The sequence below is a fragment of the Rhinoderma darwinii genome, chromosome 4, assembly GCF_050947455.1.
Source record: "Rhinoderma darwinii isolate aRhiDar2 chromosome 4, aRhiDar2.hap1, whole genome shotgun sequence".
Classification (NCBI taxonomy): Eukaryota; Metazoa; Chordata; class Amphibia; order Anura; family Rhinodermatidae; genus Rhinoderma; species Rhinoderma darwinii.
The window spans coordinates 332,243,458-332,270,720 of NC_134690.1; positions in this window are offsets into that span (position 1 = coordinate 332,243,458).

Here is a 27,263-nt window from a genome sequence, read left to right on the forward strand (position 1 = left end):
GTGCACACAGCCCTGTGCCCTCGCTGTTACCAACAGCTCTGGGCACTGGGCAGAGTATCAGGGACCAATCTGATGGTCCCTGAACATGTGGTCGCTGTGAAAACCTATCACAGCGACCACATTTGTTTTATTTTGACTTTTCTGGCAGTAAATCTCCTGCCTCTTTTCTTCTCCTCAAACATTGTTTCAGTTTGAGGAGAAGAAGAGACTCGGGAGAATTGCTGCCAGAAGAATACAGTGAAAAAAAATACAGTTACACTAAAACATTCTCTGTATAGATAGATTTCTATCTATCTATACAATCTATCTATCCATCTATCTTTTTTTCTATATATCTACCTTTCTATCTTTTATTCTATTAGAATAGGCAGGTAGGGAGTATATAATTATATATATATCCACATATATATAATATATATAGCAATAGCGGTTTATTTTTTTGTTAGCGGTAGTGTAGATATATATAGCAGTTAGTTTGTGTGTTTTATAAAAAAAAAAAAAAAAAAAAAAATTTGTTTAGTTAGTGTTAGTGTTAGTTACGTTATGGCGAGGAAGTTGTTTAGCGCCGAGGAGGCATACGCCATGCTGTGGTCTGAGTCGGAGACCGCATCAGAGATGGCGTCCGAGATGGAACCTGTTTTAGGTAGTGACGATGACAGCGTCACTTCAGGTTCATCTTCAGGGGACGTTGTCCCTGATGCAGTCGAAACTGCAGAACATGAAAGCGCAGGGCCAAGTAGCGCTGTAGCACGGGACAGCCTGGTCCCTCCAGTCCAGGCTCTTGTATGGGCACCTGCCCCATCTTTTGGGCCTAGAATCCACGGATTTACGGCCACTCCTGGCATAACCGTGGACAATACAAATTTTGTCCAAATGGATTACTTCCATTTATTTATAACGGACGACATCCTAAATCAGATTGTCCACGAAACAAATTTATATGCCACGCAATATATAAGGCAGAAACCTTCATCCACCCATGCCAGAGATTGGACGCCCACCAATTTGCAGGAATTAAAAATTTTTTTGGGGCTCACCCTAAATATGGGTATTGTCAAAAAGCCCTCCATTAGGTCTTACTGGTCAACAAGACCCGCCCAAGCCACCCCAGTATATTCTGCAGTAATGCCCAGGTCTCGTTATGAGACAATAATGAGGTTCCTCCACTTCAATGACAACGCACAGGCCCCCCCAAGTACCGATGCAAACCGGGATCGGTTGTTCAAAATAAGACCGCTAATAAATTCCCTGAATAATTTATTTCTGCAACTCTACACTCCTGAGCAGAATGTAAGTGTGGACGAATCCCTCCTCAACTTCCATGGCAGACTTAGCTTTCGCCAATATCTACCTTCCAAAAGGGCAAGATATGGCGTTAAGCTTTACAAATTGTGTGAAAGCGGGTCAGGATATACCACCGCCTTCAGGATTTATGAAGGGCGGGACCGCACAATAAATGTTCCTGGATGCCCCCCTGATCTTTCCACCAGCAGTAAGATTGTGTGGGAGATAATGCAGCCTCTGCTTCACAAGGGGTACCACCTGTACTGTGATAATTTTTATTCCAGTGTGCCCCTGTTTAGGCATTTGCATGCTGCAAGGACTGGGGCATGTGGTACCATGCGCAAAAACAGAATTGGTTTTCCACAGCAATTAGTGGGGAAGCGCATGGTAAAGGGGGACTCCTGTGCTTATGCATCTGAGGAATTGCTGGCGGTCAAGTTCAGGGATCGCAAAGATGTGTATGTGCTAAGCACGATTCATACCGCAGGAACAGTGGCAGTGAGGGAAAGAGGGGCAACATCGGACAAGCACAAACCAGTGAGCGTGTCCGAATATAACAAGTACATGGGGGGGGTGGATTTAAGCGACCAGGTTTTACAGCCCTATTTAGTAAAACGCAAAACTAAAACCTGGTACAAAAAGGTGGCCATTTATTTGTTACAGGTGGCCATCCACAACTCATTTGTGCTCTATAAAAAAAACAGAGGCAGAGACACATACCTGGATTTCCAGGAGAAAATTATTGAAGGCCTCATTTTTGATGTTCAGGACACCCGAGAATGCCCCCAGTCTGAGGATGTCACGCGACTGACTGAAAGACACTTCGTCAGTCGGATTCCCCCAACAGCAACCAGAAGCAACCCCCAGAAAAAGTGCCGCGTCTGCAGAAAAGATGGGCACCGCAAAGATTCCCGATATTTCTGTCCCTCATGTCCCTCGCAACCAGGCCTGTGCATTGAGCCATGTTTTAAAAAATACCACACTGTTCTGAATTATTAGATTTTAGTTAATTTGTTGAAAATATATTTGCCCTACATTACGTTTTTATTTTTCCCCTGATTTTACTCCAAGGGTGAGGGAGGGAATGGGTGGGGGGTGGATGTCATGTTTGATGTTTTCTAAAGTTCATCTGCTGGAGAGCTCCATTTGCATTAACCTGAAATTTCTTATTTTAGAAAACCCCAAAAAATAAATTCCCATTATACCCCTAGATGAATATTTTGGGATTTCTGCTTCAAGAGCAGATATTTTGGAAGTGTTATAGAAACTCTGTTGAGTTTTGTAAAACCAGCTTTGAAAAAAAGCGATTTGTGAAATAATCTCCTTCTATCCTCCGCCCTCCTACATCTCTATGTGATAAATAAGGCCACATATTTGGTATCCCCGTGCACGGGAGAAGTGGCAGAATGTGAACGGAGATTAATTTTGTCCGTGGTCTATACCGTGTGTGAAAAATGCTGGTATAAACTGACGCATTTGCTAAAAAATTGCTAATTTTATTTTGATCCATCTTATTCAAGAAACTGTCAGAAGAAAACTGGACTGTCTAAAAATATGATAAACCCCTTGAAGGAAACCTTGTGGGGTCTACTTGTGTGAATGAAGTAGTTTATGGGGTGATTCTAATGTTTCAGCAGCATTAGGCCCCCCAGAAAACAGTATGCGGCTATAAAGTCAAGTGCAGAATTCCTGGACCGAAAAGGCCAAAAAGCCTCCTTTTATGCCAAGCCCTGGCACATGCCCGTGAATAAAGCACACATATTTGGTATCCCCATGCACGGGAGAAGTGGAAGAATGTGAAATGCGATGAATTTTGTCCGTGGTCCATTTTGTGTGTGAAAAAGCTAGCATAAACTGGCGCAATTGTTAAAAAAAAAAGGTAATTTTATTTTGTTCCATCTTATTCAAGAAACTTTCAGAAGAAAACTGGACTGTCTAAAAATATGATAAACCCCTTGAAGGAAACCTTGTGGGGTCTACTTGTGTGAATGAAGTCATTTATGGGGTGATTCTAATGTTTCAGCAGCATTACACCCCCCAGAAAACAGTATGCGGCTATAAAATCAAATGCAAAATTCCTGGACCAAAAAGCCTCCTTTTATGCCAAGCCCTGGCACATGCCCGCACAGCGAATAAGGCACACATATTTGGTATCCCCATGCACGGGAGAAGTGGAAGAACGTGAAAGGAGATGAATTTTGGCCGTGGTCTATACCGTGTGTGAAAAATACTAGCCTAAACTGACGCATTTGCTAAAAAAGTGCTGATTTTATTTTGTTCCATCTTATTCAAGAAACTTTCAGAAGAAAACTGGACTTGCTAAAAATATGATAAACCCCTTGAAGGAAACCTTGTGGGGTCTACTTGTGTGAATGAAGTCATTTATGGGGTGATTCTAATGTTTCAGCAGCATTAGGCCCCCCAGAAAACAGTATGCGGCTCTAAAATCAAATGCAAAATTCCTGGACCGAAAATGCCAAAAAGCCTCCTTTTATGCCAAGCCCTGGCACATGCCCGCACAGCGAATAAGGCACACATATTTGGTATCCCCATGCACGGGAGAAGTGGAAGAACGTGAAAGGAGATGAATTTTGGCCGTGGTCTATACCGTGTGTGAAAAATACTAGCCTAAACTGACGCATTTGCTAAAAAAGTGCTGATTTTATTTTGTTCCATCTTATTCAAGAAACTTTCAGAAGAAAACTGGACTTGCTAAAAATATGATAAACCCCTTGAAGGAAACCTTGTGGGGTCTACTTGTGTGAATGAAGTCATTTATGGGGTGATTCTAATGTTTCAGCAGCATTACACCCCCCAGAAAACAGTATGCGGCTATAAAATCAAATGCAAAATTCCTGGACCAAAAAGCCTCCTTTTATGCCAAGCCCTGGCACATGCCCGCACAGCGAATAAGGCACACATATTTGGTATCCCCATGCACGGGAGAAGTGGAAGAACGTGAAAGGAGATGAATTTTGGCCGTGGTCTATACCGTGTGTGAAAAATACTAGCCTAAACTGACGCATTTGCTAAAAAAGTGCTGATTTTATTTTGTTCCATCTTATTCAAGAAACTTTCAGAAGAAAACTGGACTTGCTAAAAATATGATAAACCCCTTGAAGGAAACCTTGTGGGGTCTACTTGTGTGAATGAAGTCATTTATGGGGTGATTCTAATGTTTCAGCAGCATTAGGCCCCCCAGAAAACAGAATGCGGCTCTAAAATCAAATGCAAAATTCCTGGACCGAAAATGCCAAAAAGCCTCCTTTTATGCCAAGCCCTGGCACATGCCCGCACAGCGAATAAGGCACACATATTTGGTATCCCCATGCACGGGAGAAGTGGAAGAACGTGAAAGGAGATGAATTTTGGCCGTGGTCTATACCGTGTGTGAAAAATACTAGCCTAAACTGACGCATTTGCTAAAAAAGTGCTGATTTTATTTTGTTCCATCTTATTCAAGAAACTTTCAGAAGAAAACTGGACTTGCTAAAAATATGATAAACCCCTTGAAGGAAACCTTGTGGGGTCTACTTGTGTGAATGAAGTCATTTATGGGGTGTTTCTAATGTTTCAGCAGCATTAGGCCCCCCAGAAAACAGTATGCTGCTATAAAATCAAATGCAAAATTCCTGGACCGAAAAGGCCAAAAAGCCTCCTTTTATGCCAAGCCCTGGCACATGCCCGCACAGTGAATAAGGCACACATATTTGGTATCCCCATGCACGGGAGAAGTGGAAGAACGTGAAAGGAGATGAATTTTGGCCGTGGTCTATACCGTGTGTGAAAAATACTAGCCTAAACTGACGCATTTGCTAAAAAAGTGCTGATTTTATTTTGTTCCATCTTATTCAAGAAACTTTCAGAAGAAAACTGGACTTGCTAAAAATATGATAAACCCCTTGAAGGAAACCTTGTGGGGTCTACTTGTGTGAATGAAGTCATTTATGGGGTGTTTCTAATGTTTCAGCAGCATTAGGCCCCCCAGAAAACAGTATGCGGCTCTAAAATCAAATGCAAAATTCCTGGACCGAAAAGGCCAAAAAGCCTCCTTTTATGCCAAGCCCTGGCACATGCCCGCACAGTGAATAAGGCACACATATTTGGTATCCCCATGCACGGGAGAAGTGGAAGAACGTGAAAGGAGATGAATTTTGGCCGTGGTCTATACCGTGTGTGAAAAATACTAGCCTAAACTGACGCATTTGCTAAAAAAGTGCTGATTTTATTTTGTTCCATCTTATTCAAGAAACTTTCAGAAGATAACTGGACTTGCTAAAAATATGATAAACCCCTTGAAGGAAACCTTGTGGGGTCTACTTGTGTGAATGAAGTCATTTATGGGGTGTTTCTAATGTTTCAGCAGCATTAGGCCCCCCAGAAAACAGTATGCGGCTATAAAATCAAGTGCAGAATTCCTGGACCGAAAAGGCCAAAAAGCCTCCTTTTATGCCAAGCCCTGGCACATGCCCGCACAGTGAATAAGGCTCACATATTTGGTATCCCCATGCACGGGAGAAGTGGAAGAATGTGAAAGGAGATTAATTTTGGCCGTGGTTCATACCGTGTGTGAAAAATGCTAGCATAAACCGACGCAATTGTTAAATTCTTGCATTTTTTTCCAATTTTGCCCACTTTAGTGAAAAAAAAAAAAATGATATATACTGACAAATGCCACTAAAACAAAGCCCTATCTGTCCTTTAAAAAGAGTGTAAAATTCAAAGATGAACTTTATTCACCTGCTGAGTTATAGTCATGTAAAGAAGCGCATAGCAAAATTGTGAAATTTGCTCTGGTCATTTAGCTGTAAAACAGCCTAGTCCTTAACCGGTTAAACATAACACCCCTGTACAAATGTAAACATTAAAAACAGTCAGTGGACAGAAGAAAACGGAAGTGTTAGAGTGATCTCCATCAACCTTAAGTTCCTTTTGTTGATAACAGAATTTGTCCAGGATTCAATCAAATTCACAAAAATGACAGATCGGCAGAGATTTCACATACAATGGTTTGATGTACAGAAATCTAAAATGGCTGTGAACGGAGCCTTTATTTATAGGTTCACGCTTTCACTTAACACACATTAACCAATGCCATGTATACAAATGCATGCATTCAAAAATACTTCTATATAAGGTAATGACTTTCTTCCTAGAATCCTTTCAAACACATCAACTATTTATTAGTTTGGATTGCTAGATGACGTCATCTTAATTCCATGTATTCAAATGATGGGGAAAGGGAATGGAAATCTTAAAACATATCTTATACATATCTCATACATATCTAATTGAATATAATGCCGTTTTTTTGATAATTTATACAATTTATCCAAATTACTCTAATAGCATCCAACGATTCTAGCCCTATGGGACCCGATATCCTCTGAAGGTGAAAACTTGGATCCTCCTATCCCTTCCTAAACTAGTATAGTGGCCATTAGATTGGGGAATCTACCTATCATGAGTTACAGCCGAAACTGTGGTATATCACGGATTATACGGGTAGCCATATAAACAGTGGGATCATCAAACTTGCCTTGAGATCCTTTCCCACAGATCATCTATAAATCATTTACCTAAGAGTGGGGTGTTCCTGCCAAAAAAAAACTGATCCCTAATTATCTTATTCCTTCCTGACAACCACAATGGACGCATATGTCAACTTGAGAGGGGTTCCATTCATCACAGTAGACGCATATCCATCGAGGCATGGGAACTGCTACTGGTTGCCCCCAGGACTTAAAGATTTGATCTACTTTTTTCTGACTAATGACACAATTTCTAAATTCCTAAAATAACCCACTATTCCCAATCCATCCCCCCAGAAATTACACCCTCCACATCATTACACATAACCTATAGAATATTTGTCTCATCCTAATTTGTCCTATGAAACATAACACCCCCTGTTACAAAAAAAAAACATTAGAGACAGTCAGTGGTCAGAAAGAGTAGGAAGATACACACATCTGTTGCTTTCACCTATAGGAGCCACCATTTCCCATAGAGCTCTGATTGCCCACAGGTACTTGGTTTCCCCAAGACTTAAAGATTTGATGTACTTTTTTCTGACTAATGACACAATTTCTACATTCAAAACAACACACACCATTCCCCATCCAAGCCCCACAGAAATTACACCCTTTATAACATCATGTTTAGCCGATATAATATTTGTTAGTCCATATTTTGTCCTATCAAACATAGTATTTATTCCCATATTTCCTATATTGCAAAATATCCGCACTTACAATGATCTCCCAACGCTACATATCTCTTCCTCTATTAATAACCTTTCATAAGGAAGCCCTTTAAAAAAACATAATAACAGTCAGTGGTCAGAAAAAATAGGAGTATACTCAATTCCGTTGTTTTCACCTATAGGGGCCACCATTTTCCATAGAACTCTGATTGTGCACAAGTACTTGGTTGCCCCCAGGACTTAAAGATTTGATCTACTTTTTTCTGACTAATGACACAATTTCTACATTCCTAACATAACCCACTATTCCCAATCCATCCCCCCAGAAATTACACCCTCCACATCATTACTCATAACCTATAGAATATTTTTCTCATCCTAATTTGTCCTATTAAACATAACACCCCCTGTACAAATAAAAACTTTAAAAACAGTCAGTGGTTAGAAAAAATAGGAAGATACACATGTCTGTCGTTTTCACCTATATCAGCCACCATTTCCCATAGAGCTCTGATTGCCCACAGGTACTTGGTTGCCCCAAAGACATAAAGATATGATCTACTTTCTTCTGGCTTCTACATTCAAAACATAGCCCACAATTCCCATCCCCCCAGAAATTACACCATCCAGATCATTACTCATAATCTATAGAATATTTGTCACATCCTAATTTGTCCTATTAAACATAACACCCCTGTACAAATGTAAACATTAAAAACAGTCAGTGGACAGAAGAAAACGGAAGTGTTAGAGTGATCTCCATCAACCTTAAGTTCCTTTTGTTGATAACAGAATTTGTCCAGGATTCAATCAAATTCACAAAAATGACAGATCGGCAGAGATTTCACATACAATGGTTTGATGTACAGAAATCTAAAATGGCTGTGAACGGAGCCTTTATTTATAGGTTCACGCTTTCACTTAACACACATTAACCAATGCCATGTATACAAATGCATGCATTCAAAAATACTTCTATATAAGGTAATGACTTTCTTCCTAGAATCCTTTCAAACACATCAACTATTTATTAGTTTGGATTGCTAGATGACGTCATCTTAATTCCATGTATTCAAATGATGGGGAAAGGGAATGGAAATCTTAAAACATATCTTATACATATCTCATACATATCTAATTGAATATAATGCCGTTTTTTTGATAATTTATACAATTTATCCAAATTACTCTAATAGCATCCAACGATTCTAGCCCTATGGGACCCGATATCCTCTGAAGGTGAAAACTTGGATCCTCCTATCCCTTCCAAAACTAGTATAGTGGCCATTAGATTGGGGAATCTACCTATCATGAGTTACAGCCGAAACTGTGGTATATCACGGATTATACGGGTAGCCATATAAACAGTGGGATCATCAAACTTGCCTTGAGATCCTTTCCCACAGATCATCTATAAATCATTTACCTAAGAGTGGGGTGTTCCTGCCAAAAAAAAAAACAGATCCCTAATTATCTTATTCCTTCCTGACAACCACAATGGACGCATATGTCAACTTGAGAGGGGTTCCATTCATCACAATAGACGCATATCCATCGAGGCATGGGAAATGCTACTGGTTGCCCCCAGGACTTAAAGATTTGATCTACTTTTTTCTGACTAATGACACAATTTCTAAATTCCTAAAATAACCCACTATTCCCAATCCATCCCCCCAGAAATTACACCCTCCACATCATTACACATAACCTATAGAATATTTGTCTCATCCTAATTTGTCCTATGAAACATAACACCCCCTGTACAAAAAAAAACATTAGAGACAGTCAGTGGTCAGAAAGAGTAGGAAGATACACACATCTGTTGCTTTCACCTATAGGAGCCACCATTTCCCATAGAGCTCTGATTGCCCACAGGTACTTGGTTTCCCCAAGACTTAAAGATTTGATGTACTTTTTTCTGACTAATGACACAATTTCTACATTCAAAACAACACACACCATTCCCCATCCAAGCCCCACAGAAATGACACCCTTTATAACATCATGTTTAGACGATATAATATTTGTTAGTCCATATTTTGTCCTATCAAAGATAGTATTTATTCCCATATTTCCTATATTGCAAAATATCCGCACTTACAATGATCTCCCAATGCTACATATCTCTTCCTCTATTAATAACCTTTCATAAGGAAGCCCTTTAAAAAAACATAATAACAGTCAGTGGTCAGAAAAAATAGGAGTATACTCAATTCTGTTGTTTTCACCTATAGGGGCCACCATTTTCCATAGAACTCTGATTGTGCACAAGTACTTGGTTGCCCCCAGGACTTAAAAATTTGATCTACTTTTTTCTGACTAATGACACAATTTCTAAATTCATAAGATAACCCACTATTCCCAATCCATCCCCCCAGAAATTACACCCTCCACATCATTACACATAACCTACAGAATATTTGTCTCATCCTAATTTGTCCTATGAAACATAACACCCCCTGTACAAATAAAAACATTAGAGACAGTCAGTGGTCAGAAAGAGTAGGAAGATACACACATCTGTTGCTTTCACCTATAGGAGCCACCATTTCCCATAGAGCTCTGATTGCCCACAGGTACTTGGTTTCCCCAAGACTTAAAGATTTGATGTACTTTTTTCTGACTAATGACACAATTTCTACATTCCTAACATAACCCACTATTCCCAATCCATCCCCCCAGAAATTACACCCTCCACATCATTACTCATAACCTATAGAATATTTTTCTCATCCTAATTTGTCCTATTAAACATAACACCCCCTGTACAAATAAAAACTTTAAAAACAGTCAGTGGTTAGAAAAAATAGGAAGATAAAAATGTCTGTCGTTTTCACCTATATCAGCCACCATTTCCCATAGAGCTCTGATTGCCCACAGGTACTTGGTTGCCCCAAAGACATAAAGATATGATCTACTTTCTTCTGGCTTCTACATTCAAAACATAGCCCACAATTCCCATCCCCCCAGAAATTACACCATCCAGATCATTACTCATAATCTATAGAATATTTGTCACATCCTAATTTGTCCTATTAAACATAACACCCCTGTACAATTGTAAACATTAAAAACAGTCAGTGGACAGAAGAAAACGGAAGTGTTAGAGTGATCTCCATCAACCTTAAGTTCCTTTTGTTGATAACAGAATTTGTCCAGGATTCAATCAAATTCACAAAAATGACAGATCGGCAGAGATTTCACATACAATGGTTTGATGTACAGAAATCTAAAATGGCTGTGAACGGAGCCTTTATTTATAGGTTCACGTTTTCACTTAACACACATTAACCAATGCCATGTATACAAATGCATGCATTCAAAAATACTTCTATATAAGGTAATGACTTTCTTCCTAGAATCCTTTCAAACACATCAACTATTTATTAGTTTGGATTGCTAGATGACGTCATCTTAATTCCATGTATTCAAATGATGGGGAAAGGGAATGGAAATCTTAAAACATATCTTATACATATCTCATACATATCTAATTGAATATAATGCCGTTTTTTTGATAATTTATACAATTTATCCAAATTACTCTAATAGCATCCAACGATTCTATCCCTATGGGACCCGATATCCTCTGAAGGTGAAAACTTGGATCCTCCTATCCCTTCCTAAACTAGTATAGTGGCCATTAGATTGGGGAATCTACCTATCATGAGTTACAGCCGAAACTGTGGTATATCACGGATTATACGGGTAGCCATATAAACAGTGGGATCATCAAACTTGCCTTGAGATAATTTCCCACAGATCATCTATAAATCATTTACCTAAGAGTGGGGTGTTCCTGCCAAAAAAAAACAGATCCCTAATTATCTTATTCCTTCCTGACAACCACAATGGACGCATATGTCAACTTGAGAGGGGTTCCATTCATCACAATAGACGCATATCCATCGAGGCATGGGAACTGCTACTGGTTGCCCCCAGGACTTAAAGATTTGATCTACTTTTTTCTGACTAATGACACAATTTCTAAATTCCTAAAATAACCCACTATTCCCAATCCATCCCCCCAGAAATTACACCCTCCACATCATTACACATAACCTATAGAATATTTGTCTCATCCTAATTTGTCCTATGAAACATAACACCCCCTGTTACAAAAAAAAACATTAGAGACAGTCAGTGGTCAGAAAGAGTAGGAAGATACACACATCTGTTGCTTTCACCTATAGGAGCCACCATTTCCCATAGAGCTCTGATTGCCCACAGGTACTTGGTTTCCCCAAGACTTAAAGATTTGATGTACTTTTTTCTGACTAATGACACAATTTCTACATTCAAAACAACACACACCATTCCCCATCCAAGCCCCACAGAAATGACACCCTTTATAACATCATGTTTAGCCGATATAATATTTGTTAGTCCATATTTTGTCCTATCAAACATAGTATTTATTCCCATATTTCCTATATTGCAAAATATCCGCACTTACAATGATCTCCCAACGCTACATATCTCTTCCTCTATTAATAACCTTTCATAAGGAAGCCCTTTAAAAAAACATAATAACAGTCAGTGGTCAGAAAAAATAGGAGTATACTCAATTCCGTTGTTTTCACCTATAGGGGCCACCATTTTCCATAGAACTCTGATTGTGCACAAGTACTTGGTTGCCCCCAGGACTTAAAGATTTGATCTACTTTTTTCTGACTAATGACACAATTTCTACATTCCTAACATAACCCACTATTCCCAATCCATCCCCCCAGAAATTACACCCTCCACATCATTACTCATAACCTATAGAATATTTTTCTCATCCTAATTTGTCCTATTAAACATAACACCCCCTGTACAAATAAAAACTTTAAAAACAGTCAGTGGTTAGAAAAAATAGGAAGATACACATGTCTGTCGTTTTCACCTATATCAGCCACCATTTCCCATAGAGCTCTGATTGCCCACAGGTACTTGGTTGCCCCAAAGACATAAAGATATGATCTACTTTCTTCTGGCTTCTACATTCAAAACATAGCCCACAATTCCCATCCCCCCAGAAATTACACCATCCAGATCATTACTCACAATCTATAGAATATTTGTCACATCCTAATTTGTCCTATTAAACATAACACCCCTGTACAAATGTAAACATTAAAAACAGTCAGTGGACAGAAGAAAACGGAAGTGTTAGAGTGATCTCCATCAACCTTAAGTTCCTTTTGTTGATAACAGAATTTGTCCAGGATTCAATCAAATTCACAAAAATGACAGATCGGCAGAGATTTCACATACAATGGTTTGATGTACAGAAATCTAAAATGGCTGTGAACGGAGCCTTTATTTATAGGTTCACGCTTTCACTTAACACACATTAACCAATGCCATGTATACAAATGCATGCATTCAAAAATACTTCTATATAAGGTAATGACTTTCTTCCTAGAATCCTTTCAAACACATCAACTATTTATTAGTTTGGATTGCTAGATGACGTCATCTTAATTCCATGTATTCAAATGATGGGGAAAGGGAATGGAAATCTTAAAACATATCTTATACATATCTAATACATATCTAATTGAATATAATGCCGTTTTTTTGATAATTTATACAATTTATCCAAATTACTCTAATAGCATCCAACGATTCTAGCCCTATGGGACCCGATATCCTCTGAAGGTGAAAACTTGGATCCTCCTATCCCTTCCTAAACTAGTATAGTGGCCATTAGATTGGGGAATCTACCTATCATGAGTTACAGCCGAAACTGTGGTATATCACGGATTATACGGGTAGCCATATAAACAGTGGGATCATCAAACTTGCCTTGAGATCCTTTCCCACAGATCATCTATAAATCATTTACCTAAGAGTGGGGTGTTCCTGCCAAAAAAAAACAGATCCCTAATTATCTTATTCCTTCCTGACAACCACAATGGACGCATATGTCAACTTGAGAGGGGTTCCATTCATCACAGTAGACGCATATCCATCGAGGCATGGGAACTGCTACTGGTTGCCCCCAGGACTTAAAGATTTGATCTACTTTTTTCGGACTAATGACACAATTTCTAAATTCATAAGATAACCCACTATTCTCAATCCATCCCCCCAGAAATTACACCCTCCACATCATTACACATAACCTACAGAATATTTGTCTCATCCTAATTTGTCCTATGAAACATAACACCCCCTGTACAAATAAAAACATTAGAGACAGTCAGTGGTCAGAAAGAGTAGGAAGATACACACATCTGTTGCTTTCACCTATAGGAGCCACCATTTCCCATAGAGCTCTGATTGCCCACAGGTACTTGGTTTTCCCAAGACTTAAAGATTTGATGTACTTTTTTCTGACTAATGACACAATTTCTACATTCCTAACATAACCCACTATTCCCAATCCATCCCCCCAGAAATTACACCCTCCACATCATTACTCATAACCTATAGAATATTTTTCTCATCCTAATTTGTCCTATTAAACATAACACCCCCTGTACAAATAAAAACTTTAAAAACAGTCAGTGGTTAGAAAAAATAGGAAGATACACATGTCTGTCGTTTTCACCTATATCAGCCACCATTTCCCATAGAGCTCTGATTGCCCACAGGTACTTGGTTGCCCCAAAGACATAAAGATATGATCTACTTTCTTCTGGCTTCTACATTCAAAACATAGCCCACAATTCCCATCCCCCCAGAAATTACACCATCCAGATCATTACTCACAATCTATAGAATATTTGTCACATCCTAATTTGTCCTATTAAACATAACACCCCTGTACAAATGTAAACATTAAAAACAGTCAGTGGACAGAAGAAAACGGAAGTGTTAGAGTGATCTCCATCAACCTTAAGTTCCTTTTGTTGATAACAGAATTTGTCCAGGATTCAATCAAATTCACAAAAATGACAGATCGGCAGAGATTTCACATACAATGGTTTGATGTACAGAAATCTAAAATGGCTGTGAACGGAGCCTTTATTTATAGGTTCACGCTTTCACTTAACACACATTAACCAATGCCATGTATACAAATGCATGCATTCAAAAATACTTCTATATAAGGTAATGACTTTCTTCCTAGAATCCTTTCAAACACATCAACTATTTATTAGTTTGGATTGCTAGATGACGTCATCTTAATTCCATGTATTCAAATGATGGGGAAAGGGAATGGAAATCTTAAAACATATCTTATACATAACTAATACATATCTAATTGAATATAATGCCGTTTTTTTGATAGTTTATACAATTTATCCAAATTACTCTAATAGCATCCAACGATTCTAGCCCTATGGGACCCGATATCCTCTGAAGGTGAAAACTTGGATCCTCCTATCCCTTCCTAAACTAGTATAGTGGCCATTAGATTGGGGAATCTACCTATCATGAGTTACAGCCGAAACTGTGGTATATCACGGATTATACGGGTAGCCATATAAACAGTGGGATCATCAAACTTGCCTTGAGATCCTTTCCCACAGATCATCTATAAATCATTTACCTAAGAGTGGGGTGTTCTTGCCAAAAAAAAACAGATCCCTAATTATCTTATTCCTTCCTGACAACCACAATGGACGCATATGTCAACTTGAGAGGGGTTCCATTCATCACAGTAGACGCATATCCATCGAGGCATGGGAACTGCTACTGGTTGCCCCCAGGACTTAAAGATTTGATCTACTTTTTTCGGACTAATGACACAATTTCTAAATTCATAAGATAACCCACTATTCTCAATCCATCCCCCCAGAAATTACACCCTCCACATCATTACACATAACCTACAGAATATTTGTCTCATCCTAATTTGTCCTATGAAACATAACACCCCCTGTACAAATAAAAACATTAGAGACAGTCAGTGGTCAGAAAGAGTAGGAAGATACACACATCTGTTGCTTTCACCTATAGGAGCCACCATTTCCCATAGAGCTCTGATTGCCCACAGGTACTTGGTTTTCCCAAGACTAAAAGATTTGATGTACTTTTTTCTGACTAATGACACAATTTCTACATTCCTAACATAACCCACTATTCCCAATCCATCCCCCCAGAAATTACACCCTCCACATCATTACTTATAACCTATAGAATATTTTTCTCATCCTAATTTGTCCTATTAAACATAACACCCCCTGTACAAATAAAAACTTTAAAAACAGTCAGTGGTTAGAAAAAATAGGAAGATACACATGTCTGTCGTTTTCACCTATATCAGCCACCATTTCCCATAGAGCTCTGATTGCCCACAGGTACTTGGTTGCCCCAAAGACATAAAGATATGATCTACTTTCTTCTGGCTTCTACATTCAAAACATAGCCCACAATTCCCATCCCCCCAGAAATTACACCATCCAGATCATTACTCATAATCTATAGAATATTTGTCACATCCTAATTTGTCCTATTAAACATAACACCCCTGTACAATTGTAAACATTAAAAACAGTCAGTGGACAGAAGAAAACGGAAGTGTTAGAGTGATCTCCATCAACCTTAAGTTCCTTTTGTTGATAACAGAATTTGTCCAGGATTCAATCAAATTCACAAAAATGACAGATCGGCAGAGATTTCACATACAATGGTTTGATGTACAGAAATCTAAAATGGCTGTGAACGGAGCCTTTATTTATAGGTTCACGTTTTCACTTAACACACATTAACCAATGCCATGTATACAAATGCATGCATTCAAAAATACTTCTATATAAGGTAATGACTTTCTTCCTAGAATCCTTTCAAACACATCAACTATTTATTAGTTTGGATTGCTAGATGACGTCATCTTAATTCCATGTATTCAAATGATGGGGAAAGGGAATGGAAATCTTAAAACATATCTTATACATATCTCATACATATCTAATTGAATATAATGCCGTTTTTTTGATAATTTATACAATTTATCCAAATTACTCTAATAGCATCCAACGATTCTATCCCTATGGGACCCGATATCCTCTGAAGGTGAAAACTTGGATCCTCCTATCCCTTCCTAAACTAGTATAGTGGCCATTAGATTGGGGAATCTACCTATCATGAGTTACAGCCGAAACTGTGGTATATCACGGATTATACGGGTAGCCATATAAACAGTGGGATCATCAAACTTGCCTTGAGATAATTTCCCACAGATCATCTATAAATCATTTACCTAAGAGTGGGGTGTTCCTGCCAAAAAAAAACAGATCCCTAATTATCTTATTCCTTCCTGACAACCACAATGGACGCATATGTCAACTTGAGAGGGGTTCCATTCATCACAATAGACGCATATCCATCGAGGCATGGGAACTGCTACTGGTTGCCCCCAGGACTTAAAGATTTGATCTACTTTTTTCTGACTAATGACACAATTTCTAAATTCCTAAAATAACCCACTATTCCCAATCCATCCCCCCAGAAATTACACCCTCCACATCATTACACATAACCTATAGAATATTTGTCTCATCCTAATTTGTCCTATGAAACATAACACCCCCTGTTACAAAAAAAAACATTAGAGACAGTCAGTGGTCAGAAAGAGTAGGAAGATACACACATCTGTTGCTTTCACCTATAGGAGCCACCATTTCCCATAGAGCTCTGATTGCCCACAGGTACTTGGTTTCCCCAAGACTTAAAGATTTGATGTACTTTTTTCTGACTAATGACACAATTTCTACATTCAAAACAACACACACCATTCCCCATCCAAGCCCCACAGAAATGACACCCTTTATAACATCATGTTTAGCCGATATAATATTTGTTAGTCCATATTTTGTCCTATCAAACATAGTATTTATTCCCATATTTCCTATATTGCAAAATATCCGCACTTACAATGATCTCCCAACGCTACATATCTCTTCCTCTATTAATAACCTTTCATAAGGAAGCCCTTTAAAAAAACATAATAACAGTCAGTGGTCAGAAAAAATAGGAGTATACTCAATTCCGTTGTTTTCACCTATAGGGGCCACCATTTTCCATAGAACTCTGATTGTGCACAAGTACTTGGTTGCCCCCAGGACTTAAAGATTTGATCTACTTTTTTCTGACTAATGACACAATTTCTACATTCCTAACATAACCCACTATTCCCAATCCATCCCCCCAGAAATTACACCCTCCACATCATTACTCATAACCTATAGAATATTTTTCTCATCCTAATTTGTCCTATTAAACATAACACCCCCTGTACAAATAAAAACTTTAAAAACAGTCAGTGGTTAGAAAAAATAGGAAGATACACATGTCTGTCGTTTTCACCTATATCAGCCACCATTTCCCATAGAGCTCTGATTGCCCACAGGTACTTGGTTGCCCCAAAGACATAAAGATATGATCTACTTTCTTCTGGCTTCTACATTCAAAACATAGCCCACAATTCCCATCCCCCCAGAAATTACACCATCCAGATCATTACTCATAATCTATAGAATATTTGTCACATCCTAATTTGTCCTATTAAACATAACACCCCTGTACAAATGTAAACATTAAAAACAGTCAGTGGACAGAAGAAAACGGAAGTGTTAGAGTGATCTCCATCAACCTTAAGTTCCTTTTGTTGATAACAGAATTTGTCCAGGATTCAATAAAATTCACAAAAATGACAGATCGGCAGAGATTTCACATACAATGGTTTGATGTACAGAAATCTAAAATGGCTGTGAACGGAGCCTTTATTTATAGGTTCACGCTTTCACTTAACACACATTAACCAATGCCATGTATACAAATGCATGCATTCAAAAATACTTCTATATAAGGTAATGACTTTCTTCCTAGAATCCTTTCAAACACATCAACTATTTATTAGTTTGGATTGCTAGATGACGTCATCTTAATTCCATGTATTCAAATGATGGGGAAAGGGAATGGAAATCTTAAAACATATCTTATACATATCTCATACATATCTAATTGAATATAATGCCGTTTTTTTGATAATTTATACAATTTATCCAAATTACTCTAATAGCATCCAACGATTCTAGCCCTATGGGACCCGATATCCTCTGAAGGTGAAAACTTGGATCCTCCTATCCCTTCCTAAACTAGTATAGTGGCCATTAGATTGGGGAATCTACCTATCATGAGTTACAGCCGAAACTGTGGTATATCACGGATTATACGGGTAGCCATATAAACAGTGGGATCATCAAACTTGCCTTGAGATCCTTTCCCACAGATCATCTATAAATCATTTACCTAAGAGTGGGGTGTTCCTGCCAAAAAAAACAGATCCCTAATTATCTTATTCCTTCCTGACAACCACAATGGACGCATATGTCAACTTGAGAGGGGTTCCATTCATCACAGTAGACGCATATCCATCGAGGCATGGGAACTGCTACTGGTTGCCCCCAGGACTTAAAGATTTGATCTACTTTTTTCGGACTAATGACACAATTTCTAAATTCATAAGATAACCCACTATTCCCAATCCATCCCCCCAGAAATTACACCCTCCACATCATTACACATAACCTACAGAATATTTGTCTCATCCTAATTTGTCCTATGAAACATAACACCCCCTGTACAAATAAAAACATTAGAGACAGTCAGTGGTCAGAAAGAGTAGGAAGATACACACATCTGTTGCTTTCACCTATAGGAGCCACCATTTCCCATAGAGCTCTGATTGCCCACAGGTACTTGGTTTCCCCAAGACTTAAAGATTTGATGTACTTTTTTCTGACTAATGACACAATTTCTACATTCCTAACATAACCCACTATTCCCAATCCATCCCCCCAGAAATTACACCCTCCACATCATTACTCATAACCTATAGAATATTTTTCTCATCCTAATTTGTCCTATTAAACATAACACCCCCTGTACAAATAAAAACTTTAAAAACAGTCAGTGGTTAGAAAAAATAGGAAGATACACATGTCTGTCGTTTTCACCTATATCAGCCACCATTTCCCATAGAGCTCTGATTGCCCACAGGTACTTGGTTGCCCCAAAGACATAAAGATATGATCTACTTTCTTCTGGCTTCTACATTCAAAACATAGCCCACAATTCCCATCCCCCCAGAAATTACACCATCCAGATCATTACTCATAATCTATAGAATATTTGTCACATCCTAATTTGTCCTATTAAACATAACACCCCTGTACAAATGTAAACATTAAAAACAGTCAGTGGACAGAAGAAAACGGAAGTGTTAGAGTGATCTCCATCAACCTTAAGTTCCTTTTGTTGATAACAGAATTTGTCCAGGATTCAATCAAATTCACAAAAATGACAGATCGGCAGAGATTTCACATACAATGGTTTGATGTACAGAAATCTAAAATGGCTGTGAACGGAGCCTTTATTTATAGGTTCACGTTTTCACTTAACACACATTAACCAATGCCATGTATACAAATGCATGCATTCAAAAATACTTCTATATAAGGTAATGACTTTCTTCCTAGAATCCTTTCAAACACATCAACTATTTATTAGTTTGGATTGCTAGATGACGTCATCTTAATTCCATGTATTCAAATGATGGGGAAAGGGAATGGAAATCTTAAAACATATCTTATACATATCTCATACATATCTAATTGAATATAATGCCGTTTTTTTGATAATTTATACAATTTATCCAAATTACTCTAATAGCATCCAACGATTCTATCCCTATGGGACCCGATATCCTCTGAAGGTGAAAACTTGGATCCTCCTATCCCTTCCTAAACTAGTATAGTGGCCATTAGATTGGGGAATCTACCTATCATGAGTTACAGCCGAAACTGTGGTATATCACGGATTATACGTGTAGCCATATAAACAGTGGGATCATCAAACTTGCCTTGAGATCCTTTCCCACAGATCATCTATAAATCATTTACCTAAGAGTGGGGTGTTCCTGCCAAAAAAAAACAGATCCCTAATTATCTTATTCCTTCCTGACAACCACAATGGACGCATATGTCAACTTGAGAGGGGTTCCATTCATCACAGTAGACGCATATCCATCGAGGCATGGGAACTGCTACTGGTTGCCCCCAGGACTTAAAGATTTGATCTACTTTTTTCTGACTAATGACACAATTTCTAAATTCCTAAAATAACCCACTATTCCCAATCCATCCCCCCAGAAATTACACCCTCCACATCATTACACATAACCTATAGAATATTTGTCTCATCCTAATTTGTCCTATGAAACATAACACCCCCTGTACAAAAAAAAAACATTAGAGACAGTCAGTGGTCAGAAAGAGTAGGAAGATACACACATTGTTGCTTTCACCTATAGGAGCCACCATTTCCCATAGAGCTCTGATTGCCCACAGGTACTTGGTTTCCCCAAGACTTAAAGATTTGATGTACTTTTTTCTGACTAATGACACAATTTCTACATTCAAAACAACACACACCATTCCCCATCCAAGCCCCACAGAAATGACACCCTTTATAACATCATGTTTAGCCGATATAATATTTGTTAGTCCATATTTTGTCCTATCAAACATAGTATTTATTCCCATATTTCCTATATTGCAAAATATCCGCACTTACAATGATCTCCCAACGCTACATATCTCTTCCTCTATTAATAACCTTTCATAAGGAAGCCCTTTAAAAAAACATAATAACAGTCAGTGGTCAGAAAAAATAGGAGTATACTCAATTCCGTTGTTTTCACCTATAGGGGCCACCATTTTCCATAGAACTCTGATTGTGCACAAGTACTTGGTTGCCCCCAGGACTTAAAGATTTGATCTACTTTTTTCTGACTAATGACACAATTTCTACATTCCTAACATAACCCACTATTCCCAATCCATCCCCCCAGAAATTACACCCTCCACATCATTACTCATAACCTATAGAATATTTTTCTCATCCTAATTTGTCCTATTAAACATAACACCCCCTGTACAAATAAAAACTTTAAAAACAGTCAGTGGTTAGAAAAAATAGGAAGATACACATGTCTGTCGTTTTCACCTATATCAGCCACCATTTCCCATAGAGCTCTGATTGCCCACAGGTACTTGGTTGCCCCAAAGACATAAAGATATGATCTACTTTCTTCTGGCTTCTACATTCAAAACATAGCCCACAATTCCCATCCCCCCAGAAATTACACCATCCAGATCATTACTCACAATCTATAGAATATTTGTCACATCCTAATTTGTCCTATTAAACATAACACCCCTGTACAAATGTAAACATTAAAAACAGTCAGTGGACAGAAGAAAACGGAAGTGTTAGAGTGATCTCCATCAACCTTAAGTTCCTTTTGTTGATAACAGAATTTGTCCAGGATTCAATAAAATTCACAAAAATGACAGATCGGCAGAGATTTCACATACAATGGTTTGATGTACAGAAATCTAAAATGGCTGTGAACGGAGCCTTTATTTATAGGTTCACGCTTTCACTTAACACACATTAACCAATGCCATGTATACAAATGCATGCATTCAAAAATACTTCTATATAAGGTAAAGACTTTCTTCCTAGAATCCTTTCAAACACATCAACTATTTATTAGTTTGGATTGCTAGATGACGTCATCTTAATTCCATGTATTCAAATGATGGGGAAAGGGAATGGAAATCTTAAAACATATCTTATACATATCTCATACATATCTAATTGAATATAATGCCGTTTTTTTGATAATTTATACAATTTATCCAAATTACTCTAATAGCATCCAACGATTCTAGCCCTATGGGACCCGATATCCTCTGAAGGTGAAAACTTGGATCCTCCTATCCCTTCCTAAACTAGTATAGTGGCCATTAGATTGGGGAATCTACCTATCATGAGTTACAGCCGAAACTGTGGTATATCACGGATTATACGGGTAGCCATATAAACAGTGGGATCATCAAACTTGCCTTGAGATCCTTTCCCACAGATCATCTATAAATCATTTACCTAAGAGTGGGGTGTTCCTGCCAAAAAAAAACAGATCCCTAATTATCTTATTCCTTCCTGACAACCACAATGGACGCATATGTAAACTTGAGAGGGGTTCTATTCATCACAGTAGACGCATATCCATCGAGGCATGGGAACTGCTACTGGTTACCCCCAGGACTTAAAGATTTGATCTACTTTTTTCGGACTAATGACACAATTTCTAAATTCATAAGATAACCCACTATTCCCAATCCATCCCCCCAGAAATTACACCCTCCACATCATTACACATAACCTACAGAATATTTGTCTCATCCTAATTTGTCCTATGAAACATAACACCCCCTGTACAAATAAAAACATTAGAGACAGTCAGTGGTCAGAAAGAGTAGGAAGATACACACATCTGTTGCTTTCACCTATAGGAGCCACCATTTCCCATAGAGCTCTGATTGCCCACAGGTACTTGGTTTCCCCAAGACTTAAAGATTTGATGTACTTTTTTCTGACTAATGACACAATTTCTACATTCCTAACATAACCCACTATTCCCAATCCATCCCCCCAGAAATTACACCCTCCACATCATTACTCATAACCTATAGAATATTTTTCTCATCCTAATTTGTCCTATTAAACATAACACCCCCTGTACAAATAAAAACTTTAAAAACAGTCAGTGGTTAGAAAAAATAGGAAGATACACATGTCTGTCGTTTTCACCTATATCAGCCACCATTTCCCATAGAGCTCTGATTGCCCACAGGTACTTGGTTGCCCCAAAGACATAAAGATATGATCTACTTTCTTCTGGCTTCTACATTCAAAACATAGCCCACAATTCCCATCCCCCCAGAAATTACACCATCCAGATCATTACTCATAATCTATAGAATATTTGTCACATCCTAATTTGTCCTATTAAACATAACACCCCTGTACAAATGTAAACATTAAAAACAGTCAGTGGACAGAAGAAAACGGAAGTGTTAGAGTGATCTCCATCAACCTTAAGTTCCTTTTGTTGATAACAGAATTTGTCCAGGATTCAATCAAATTCACAAAAATGACAGATCGGCAGAGATTTCACATACAATGGTTTGATGTACAGAAATCTAAAATGGCTGTGAACGGAGCCTTTATTTATAGGTTCACGTTTTCACTTAACACACATTAACCAATGCCATGTATACAAATGCATGCATTCAAAAATACTTCTATATAAGGTAATGACTTTCTTCCTAGAATCCTTTCAAACACATCAACTATTTATTAGTTTGGATTGCTAGATGACGTCATCTTAATTCCATGTATTCAAATGATGGGGAAAGGGAATGGAAATCTTAAAACATATCTTATACATATCTCATACATATCTAATTGAATATAATGCCGTTTTTTTGATAATTTATACAATTTATCCAAATTACCCTAATAGCATCCAACGATTCTATCCCTATGGGACCCGATATCCTCTGAAGGTGAAAACTTGGATCCTCCTATCCCTTCCTAAACTAGTATAGTGGCCATTAGATTGGGGAATCTACCTATCATGAGTTACAGCCGAAACTGTGGTATATCACGGATTATACGGGTAGCCATATAAACAGTGGGATCATCAAACTTGCCTTGAGATCCTTTCCCACAGATCATCTATAAATCATTTACCTAAGAGTGGGGTGTTCCTGCCAAAAAAAACCAGATCCCTAATTATCTTATTCCTTCCTGACAACCACAATGGACGCATATGTCAACTTGAGAGGGGTTCCATTGATCACAATAGACGCATATCCATCGAGGCATGGGAACTGCTACTGGTTGCCCCCAGGACTTAAAGATTTGATCTACTTTTTTCTGACTAATGACACAATTTCTAAATTCCTAAAATAACCCACTATTCCCAATCCATCCCCCCAGAAATTTCACCCTCCACATCATTACACATAACCTATAGAATATTTGTCTCATCCTAATTTGTCCTATGAAACATAACACCCCCTGTACAAAAAAAAAACATTAGAGACAGTCAGTGGTCAGAAAGAGTAGGAAGATACACACATTGTTGCTTTCACCTATAGGAGCCACCATTTCCCATAGAGCTCTGATTGCCCACAGGTACTTGGTTTCCCCAAGACTTAAAGATTTGATGCACTTTTTTCTGACTAATGACACAATTTCTACATTCAAAACAACACACACCATTCCCCATCCAAGCCCCACAGAAATGACACCCTTTATAACATCATGTTTAGCCGATATAATATTTGTTAGTCCATATTTTGTCCTATCAAACATAGTATTTATTCCCATATTTCCTATATTGCAAAATATCCGCACTTACAATGATCTCCCAACGCTACATATCTCTTCCTCTATTAATAACCTTTCATAAGGAAGCCCTTTAAAAAAACATAATAACAGTCAGTGGTCAGAAAAAATAGGAGTATACTCAATTCCGTTGTTTTCACCTATAGGGGCCACCATTTTCCATAGAACTCTGATTGTGCACAAGTACTTGGTTGCCCCCAGGACTTAAAGATTTGATCTACTTTTTTCTGACTAATGACACAATTTCTACATTCCTAACATAACCCACTATTCCCAATCCATCCCCCCAGAAATTACATCCTCCACATCATTACTCATAACCTATAGAATATTTTTCTCATCCTAATTTGTCCTATTAAACATAACACCCCCTGTACAAATAAAAACTTTAAAAACAGTCAGTGGTTAGAAAAAATAGGAAGATACACATGTCTGTCGTTTTCACCTATATCAGCCACCATTTCCCATAGAGCTCTGATTGCCCACAGGTACTTGGTTGCCCCAAAGACATAAAGATATGATCTACTTTCTTCTGGCTTCTACATTCAAAACATAGCCCACAATTCCCATCCCCCCAGAAATTACACCATCCAGATCATTACTCATAATCTATAGAATATTTGTCACATCCTAATTTGTCCTATTAAACATAACACCCCTGTACAAATGTAAACATTAAAAACAGTCAGTGGACAGAAGAAAACGGAAGTGTTAGAGTGATCTCCATCAACCTTAAGTTCCTTTTGTTGATAACAGAATTTGTCCAGGATTCAATCAAATTCACAAAAATGACAGATCGGCAGAGATTTCACATACAATGGTTTGATGTACAGAAATCTAAAATGGCTGTGAACGGAGCCTTTATTTATAGGTTCACGTTTTCACTTAACACACATTAACCAATGCCATGTATACAAATGCATGCATTCAAAAATACTTCTATATAAGGTAATGACTTTCTTCCTAGAATCCTTTCAAACACATCAACTATTTATTAGTTTGGATTGCTAGATGACGTCATCTTAATTCCATGTATTCAAATGATGGGGAAAGGGAATGGAAATCTTAAAACATATCTTATACATATCTCATACATATCTAATTGAATATAATGCCGTTTTTTTGATAATTTATACAATTTATCCAAATTACTCTAATAGCATCCAACGATTCTATCCCTATGGGACCCGATATCCTCTGAAGGTGAAAACTTGGATCCTCCTATCCCTTCCTAAACTAGTATAGTGGCCATTAGATTGGGGAATCTACCTATCATGAGTTACAGCCGAAACTGTGGTATATCACGGATTATACGGGTAGCCATATAAACAGTGGGATCATCAAACTTGCCTTGAGATCCTTTCCCACAGATCATCTATAAATCATTTAGCTAAGAGTGGGGTGTTCCTGTCAAAAAAAACCAGATCCCTAATTATCTTATTCCTTCCTGACAACCACAATGGACGCATATGTCAACTTGAGAGGGGTTCCATTGATCACAATAGACGCATATCCATCGAGGCATGGGAACTGCTACTGGTTGCCCCCAGGACTTAAAGATTTGATCTACTTTTTTCTGACTAATGACACAATTTCTAAATTCCTAAAATAACCCACTATTCCCAATCCATCCCCCCAGAAATTTCACCCTCCACATCATTACACATAACCTATAGAATATTTGTCTCATCCTAATTTGTCCTATGAAACATAACACCCCCTGTACAAAAAAAAAACATTAGAGACAGTCAGTGGTCAGAAAGAGTAGGAAGATACACACATTGTTGCTTTCACCTATAGGAGCCACCATTTCCCATAGAGCTCTGATTGCCCACAGGTACTTGGTTTCCCCAAGACTTAAAGATTTGATGCACTTTTTTCTGACTAATGACACAATTTCTACATTCAAAACAACACACACCATTCCCCATCCAAGCCCCACAGAAATGACACCCTTTATAACATCATGTTTAGCCGATATAATATTTGTTAGTCCATATTTTGTCCTATCAAACATAGTATTTATTCCCATATTTCCTATATTGCAAAATATCCGCACTTATAATGATCTCCCAACGCTACATATCTCTTCCTCTATTAATAACCTTTCATAAGGAAGCCCTTTAAAAAAACATAATAACAGTCAGTGGTCAGAAAAAATAGGAGTATACTCAATTCCGTTGTTTTCACCTATAGGGGCCACCATTTTCCATAGAACTCTGATTGTGCACAAGTACTTGGTTGCCCCCAGGACTTAAAGATTTGATCTACTTTTTTCTGACTAATGACACAATTTCTACATTCCTAACATAACCCACTATTCCCAATCCATCCCCCCAGAAATTACATCCTCCACATCATTACTCATAACCTATAGAATATTTTTCTCATCCTAATTTGTCCTATTAAACATAACACCCCCTGTACAAATAAAAACTTTAAAAACAGTCAGTGGTTAGAAAAAATAGGAAGATACACATGTCTGTCGTTTTCACCTATATCAGCCACCATTTCCCATAGAGCTCTGATTGCCCACAGGTACTTGGTTGCCCCAAAGACATAAAGATAT